This window comes from Choristoneura fumiferana, chromosome 23 (genome assembly GCF_025370935.1).
Source record: "Choristoneura fumiferana chromosome 23, NRCan_CFum_1, whole genome shotgun sequence".
NCBI lineage: Eukaryota > Metazoa > Arthropoda > Insecta > Lepidoptera > Tortricidae > Choristoneura > Choristoneura fumiferana.
The window spans coordinates 19777042-19785140 of NC_133494.1; positions in this window are offsets into that span (position 1 = coordinate 19777042).

The following is an 8099-nucleotide window of genomic DNA, read 5'->3' on the forward strand; positions in this document are numbered from 1 at the left end:
TACACACTAATATTTAAATTAATAAATTATCTAGTCTAGAATAGTCTCCTGGAGTCCACTGCTGGGCAAAGCCACTATATTATAAATGAAAAAAATATCCCTAAGTTAGTAAATCTTTTAGTGACGCCTAAAAAAAAATTTTGTTATATAATACGACATGTTTAACATTTTATTCTAGGCTGTGTAAGTTTTTGTGGTAACGTTTGGCATTTCTCAGTAGCAAAACATTTTAGTAATACACGCAAACATTTGTAATATAGAGCTCATTTGCTTAAATATCAATTAGAGCTTATGCAGGCAAAACCAATGGCATGTTTCTAACCGCATTCAAATTAAACAACAACCCCATCCGCATCCGAGAGAAAACCGCACATTCCGTCGACCAATCCACCGATCTGTGGCCAGTTTTGTTGCAATAAGGTAAGCACGACTTTTTACTACTACATAGGTATTGTATTTTTATACTAGAAAGGCCATTGTCATTCTGTTTCATTACATAAGGTAAAAACTTTAAACACGCTGACTTGTTTCCAGTTGCATTATTTGCAAGCGGTTTATACCGGGTGTGGCCTGTAATACGAGCAAAAAATTAAAACATAGATCGTCCTCATCAATCTGAACAACATTTGTTCAGCGACTTTTAAAAATAATAGTCTTTGAATTGTCCTTTTTTCATACAAATTAAATGCTGCTACTATGTACGCCATCCTGGAACCCAACTGACGTCGCCTGTCACGCTACAAACATCAAGCATTTTGCTTTCCATTGCTTCTTCGAATAAACTTAAGTGTAATAAAAATTAAAAAACTAATTCTTTAAAGTCGCTGAATTAATGCTGTTCAGTTTGACAAGTATGATTTATGTTTTAATTATTTGGTCATATTACAGGCCACACCCGATATATTATTCCTTTTGTGTCACATGTGAAAGTGACGGATTGCCTGTCTAATAAATAAGTAGGAAATTAGTACAAGAGAGGTAGGTACTTCACAAGCTTTTATTTTAACTTCGTTTCGTTTCGTATAATTTTAGTTTTTGTTTCAAATTATGCAATTTTATTTAGATCCAATCCAATTCCAATGGTCAGATTGACTTGTGGTTTAGTTACATATTTAGGAAGGTTAGATGAAAATGAAAATATAGTCAAAAAAGTTGGTAGGTATTTAAATTTTTTTTTGAACAAAAACTTATTTTGCGTTTCGCTCCTACCCGCCTAAGGATGCGCTACTATTGAAGCGGATCAATGTGGTGTTCAGAATCAACCAATAAAAATAAGTTAAAATTCAAGTCACATTATCACATGCAACCAGGATGACCGAGTCTTGCTCCTGTTCGAAGCTCGAAAACGCGCGTTCTCCCAGAGATAAGAGCCAATTACATTGATTGTTTTCCCCAAACGTATTCCAGCAAATAAATATATTTCATTTCATGTCCAAAATAATAGGAAATAATAGAAAATAGGAAATTTCAGTAGTCAGTAGACATAAGGCATTTGTCATATTCAGCAGTTCAGCACGTCACCGCTATGCGCTGCTACTCCGCATTGTAGAACATGTAGTAATAGACATGGGTAATCTTGACTCTGGCTCCGAGAAGTGTTCTGACTCACTAAATCCAGCTTCGATATCGAGACCGCCGAGTCCGCTTTTCGACTCCGTCTCCTTTATTGAATCGTTCATTTTTCTGTAGCGCGACCCAACCAAACACCCGATTCAATGTGATTAAACGAAAGCAAAGTTTTTCGCTCGTAAAACAGATAACCGCTGGGGGAATAAGTTCTCGAGTTGCGACCATGAACCGGAAGACGAAGCGTTGGCAGGCCTCCAACTAGGTGGACTGATGACATCGTGAGAATTGCGGGTAACCGGTGGATGCAAGTGGCGAGTTGTCGTTCATTGTGGCGTTCTAAGGGCGCCTTTGTTCAGCAGTGGACGTCTTCTGGGTGACGATAATGATGGACGACAGCAAAGTGAGCCCTGAATCGCCGATTGGGTCGCTCGACCCAATACGTTGGTTGGAGTCGATAAGGGATTCAGATCTCAAATCTTCAAATACGGATTTACCACAGATACTAATAAGCTAAATGTTAGTCATGCAAACCGTGTTGAAGTTATAATTTAATGAATTTCAGCCGTGCAACGAATGTTGATTAGTTTGCGGATTGATTTTCGGTAGCGCGGGATGAATTTTAATTAACTAAACTGTCTGCCTTTGTGGAAAGCATATTGTAAATGTAAACACAGGGAAATTGGGCCACTGTTTCTCAGATAGTTTGAAAATACATACGTAGAATTCAATTACAATTTAATACAACGTAATTCACTGACGAAGAAAGTCGACGGAGACGATCAATAGGTATGTGAAAAGTGTTTTTAGTCATATTACTTTACCCATTTTGAGGGTTTCATAACTCAATTGGCAATTGTTGTCCTTTCGTCCGTCTGTCAAGATCGTTTTTCTCAGGAACTCGTGTAGATACGTATATCAAGCTGAAATTAATTATCAATACTCAGAGGTCTGCTTTCAGTTGGACTAGTGCAAAGATGAAACTTCTAAGTAAACGCAATTAAAAATACAATAATTTAAAAAGGTGTTTCAGTACAAATTGCCGAGGAATCTAAACGATGAGATTTTTTATCGATTCTCCGAAAAAAAAACTGCAAACCGGGAAATTAACCTTTTAGAAAATACACTCAGTATGTAGTGTCTCCATTACTTTATTGCTGCATATAGAAGCAAATTGATGCATTAGGTAATTCGAGACTGTCATATGAATTATCCCTGCAATCTATTATGAAGGCGGATCAAACGGGCATGCCGCGGAATATTGAATGCCAGCGATTGGTCATGCTTCCAAGCAGTGGGAGCTCATCTGAATTTCATGAGCCTCTAGGATGCTATTAATTAGGCCCTGTGCCTTTTCCGCGAGGTTTGTAGGTAATGTTTATGAAAAGGCGTAATACAGTGTGTCTGTGGCTTTAAATCCAAGGGTTGATTCTACTCGCATTTAACTGCACTACTTTTGTTCTGCAACTTATACAATATGATCACTGTTAATGTTACTTTTTCCATATCTATATTTTAAATGTAATTTTCAATGTATGCGAAACGATACAAAATTGACAGCCCATTGATAAATGTTTATTGAAGAGAATAGATGTCAAATAAATGTCAAAAAATATTGAAAGGCCCCCGTACCAAGAGAAAGCGATAACACGCCATGTCCGATAAACTTTGAGAATCAATAAATTATCTAAATTCAAGTTATTTGAAATGTTACAAAACAGAAGTAGCTTAGTTTTGCGAGTAGAATCGAACCTTAAATGTAAGCCTGTAATGTATGCTCAGAGACACCCTGTATAATATGACTTTGTTAAGGGAAAAAGACGATGTAAGTGATGAATAATTATGAATGCTTCTGCTTTTAAATCCCAGCCTATATACGTCCCACTGCTGGCACAGGCCTCCTCTCAGAACAGAGGGCTTGGGCCATAGTTCCCACGCGGACCCAGTGCGGATTGGGAACTTCACACGCACCATTGAATTGCTTCGCAGGTTTGTGCAGGCTTCCTCACGATGTTTTCCTTCACCGCAAAGCTCGTGGTAATTTCGAAAAACTCAGAGGTTATCTTTAGAGAATCGTTTTAGATTTACAAAATATGTCCATAAGGATAACGAGATATAAGTAGGTGACTGTAAAACTTCATTTTAAACCGGTTCTTTAAAGGACTATTAAACTACGAAGTTAGCTCATTTCCTACTTAGCAATTAAATTGTGTTCTAGTTTCCCATGAAACTGTAACTTTCTTGTTCAAGTTCAACAGTAATTGCCTCGCAGTCGATCAACTTTTTTCGAACTATCGCTGATTCTAGTATGTAATCATTGCCTACCGCCGCGCGCACTCGACTTATTTCTCAGTATTAAGTCGTTTGGCTCTTTTGTAATAAAATATCTCGGGTCTTGGGTGTTTAATATGTATTTAAGTATTGTGTCTATCTATATAATTATATTTATCTGTTGCTTAGTACCCATAACACAAGCTTTGCTAAGCTTACTTTGGGACTAGGTCAATTGGTGTGAATTGTCCCGTGATATTTATTATTATTTAATTTATTATTTTGTTTTTGTTTATCTTCATTAGATGACAAAAGTAAATATTACCTAAACCTATCTTGACTAATAAAAATACTTTGACTTTCATTATCATGGTTTAAATTATAGAACAAAAGTCGGGCTTGAAAGTTTTCTTTCATCCCTACTAACTAATATTATAAATGAAACCGGTGAACCGATTTAGATGAAATTTGCTATGCAGATAGTTCGAGATCCTAGGAAGGAAAAATAATATCTTTATCCCGGAAAATGCATAGTTCCTGCGGTATGTCGACTAAAGAATTCTTCGTAGACGGAGTCGCGGGCAAGTCAGTAATTTAAATTTTTCGATATATCGAAGTATCACCATGATAATCAGTCACTTTTCATTCAAGTAGGTATCACATCATTTTATTATGAAAAAATCCACAACGAAAATTGTTTTTTTTTTTCAATTAATAACACATTTCACTTTACCAAAATATTACCATAAGAGTACAAAATGTTTTGCCTATTCTTTTTCTTTCCACGCGTAATTAAGGAACAATGTGTAATTACTCCTATGTCAGTTAGCTATTACCTGTGCCATTATCGTACCGATTCTGCGAGATTACAACATCAAAAATCGCAAACAGGTCAAGAGCGTGTCGGACAAGCCCGAAATGGGGTTCCGTAGCCAATATGCAAAAAATAAGTAATATTTTTCTAAGGATTTCGTATTTTGTACGGAATATTCCAAGTTTGGGTATATTTTATACCTTAGGCTGCTATTTACTCTTAAACTACTAATAATTCTAAAGAAAACTTAACCGTTATAGTTTTTTTGTAAGTTTGATATATACTACCATCCTGAATTTTTTTCAAATTTTCCACCTACTGGTTTAGATTTTAGAGGGAGAGGGGGGGGACGCTCGATTTTAATGAAAATTTGCACTTTAAAGTTGAATATTTTGCAAACAAATCACTGAATCGAAAAATCGTTTTAGCAATCCTGTAATGGTTTTAAAAGACCTATCCATCGATACCCCACACTACAAGTATGGATGAGAAAAAAAAATCACCTCCACATTATGTCTATGGGAGGTACTCTAAAAAAATTTTTTTTATTGTATCATTTTGTCGGCATAGTTTACACATGTATTCGAGCAAAACTACAGTTTTTTAGAATTGTCAGTCCCTGAGCAAAGGCGCGGCAGCAGACAGGACAGACAGACAGACAGACATGGTGAAACTATAAGGGTTCCGTTTTTGCCGTTTTGGCTACGAACCCTAAAAATGCCTTAACGTTATATTATGTGTACGTATGTTAACCAAATAGTTTTTACTTACACTATCTATATATTTTTTAGAGACAATATAGATCTTAGCGGTAGGTACCTAATTTCTGGATGCAATTATTAATGTTTGCAGACAGTAATTGTGAAAAAAAATATCTTTTTCGAGGAAATATATACCGAAGGGAGAGATAGTTTTTTTATATATGACTATAAATTATTGAGGCAAGGGCTATACCTACTACGAACAAATCAAAAACACCCAAGTTAGCAATATACATAATCAACAAAAATCGTCAACGTTGCTGACGCAAAACTTTATAAAATTTCTGCTTTAGCAAGTTTGTTAAAATAAAATAGTATTTAAGTATAAAAATTCGAGAATTTTTAGTTAGGGTCGGAAATTATAGAGTAGGTATTAAGTTATTTTAGATCAATATAAATACCTTGTTGAAATGTATGATAAACTTAAATCGTGGAACCTAATTGCCATGGGAATATATTGCACTCAAAAGTATATTTTTATGTAATTAAGGGTATATTGTCACTACAAAGATTCCATCCACCCAGGGAGACCGCGAAAACGCACCTTATCCACAATCATACCGGATCCCAGCGGTACTTAACTTAGGGGTCCTCAGGACCCTCTGAATAGGCGGGACGTGCTTTATCTACTTGCCTAATTACTTGATTGCGACGAAAAAATACAGCTATAAAAGTATTGCGCAAGGGCTATTTACTTAGCACAAAAGAGCTGATTGCCTTGGAAATTTATAACGCTTTAGATGACGTTAATTGCTTTTTGGAGACCTATGTATTATTTAATGGTTAAGTTCCGTACTTCAAAGAGTAAGGTACGATTTATTAAGTTATTAGTTTTATGAATAATTATGCCGAATAACTTCAATTCAAATCATTTTATTACATTAGCACATAATGTACCTACCCCTGGAAGAATAAGTTAAATAGGTACTACAAAAGTAAATTAAAATAACAGAACTTAGTATACATAGAATACAGTCGTCATCATAAAAATCGGAGCTGTCTAGGTGCTCAAAAATATCTGAACACAATCTTACGCGATTGACAATACGGTCGTGTTCTCACTTTGCAAAAGAAACACCAGAAAATCTTACAAATAAATCTTATATAAATGCAAAAGTTTGTATTTGCGTAGGTGGGTACAATACGCTAAAAACGTCTGAAATAACATATACGCTAATTTTTATTTCGGTATTCCCACTAGATCCAGGTACTTCTAAAATCTCAAACTGAAATAAAATCTTAAACTAGGGACACGAAATTTTGCACTGGCGTTCTATTCGTACAACGTAAATGAAGACCACGATGTAAATTTTGGGCGATTCCCATGGGAATTTAGTTTTAAATCTCAGAATTTCAATATATTGCCATGCCAGATCCAATGGTTTATGAAAACAAAGTCGCAAATACAATGTTTTAGACTATCACGGTCATTACTCATTTTATAATTTTAATTCGGGTTCGGGTTCGGGTTCGGGTTTTATTGACTGACAGTTATACTATCATACCCGCAATTCTTCAGTCGTCGTAATCATGGCGCAGGCAACTGTGCCGAAATATCGAGCTTCTCTAAAATCAAGGTACGCGGAACAAAGTCCGAATTTAAATCACACAATAAAGTCGCGCTTCAACGTTAGTAGCTAATAAACCCAGTTATTATTTATGCAATATCAGTGCATTTGATTATTCTAAGTTTTTTCTTGGATCGTTTAATTTTCTCTTCGTAGATAAGCTACAAATTAGTTAGGACCTGTGTTATAACCGAACTTATCTGTTGTTTGTCTCCATTAACAACAGTTGCCATGTAACTGGTTAGTCTAACTTCGCGCTAAAACACTACGGAGAGGTAAGTAAAAGTACTTTTAGCCTAATGGCTAAAATGGAAGTTGAGGAAATACTCGACTCACGCTCTATGAAAATTCCGCGCATTTTAAACTTTCACATGTGACGTGCGCTATTAAATTTTCTTTCATTGTTTTCTGTCAAGGCTATCTCGGACACGACGCGGATGCGAACGCTCGTTTGCTCAGAAAATCTATTGTTCCTAGCAATCTGACAATATTTGTATAGTTGTCTGAGTTTCCACGTCCTTGCGACAACAATTCAATTGTTTTTTTTATTATTCCATATTAATCCAGTTCCAGGAACGAAGAGGAATGAAGAGTTTCATTAAATAGGTATTATAGTTCCATTTGCGTTTGTTTGAATTCTTTTTCCCCATAAATACTTTTAACCAAAACAAGATAAAAAAAGAATCGAATGATCTAAAAAGTTGTCACTGTAATTTTTTTTTTGCATAAGGCGAAAGATTGTGGCCACTTCTGGCCACATTGTTATGTGTCTAACCATTCGACTAATAATGCGGTAAGTTTAGCTATCTGTGATATTTAGATAGATCTGTTTGATTAAGAATGTTCTTTTTGAATTGTATCGCCATGGCATTGGCGTGTGTATGCCGCAAACGCTGGTGCCGGGTTCCGCAGCAATCAATTTGCGGATAGTTGCGCTAATAATTCATTATGCCCACGAGTGTTTTACAGGATTGTTACACATGTACATATTTTGTTCGTGCTATATGAATGAAAGGAATGGCTATGATGAGACCACTTTTTTTATGGATTTTGTTTCCTCTACCTCAGTCTAAGTGGGCCCATTCGCAGGAGCAAATAATTAAAACGTCATACTGAACG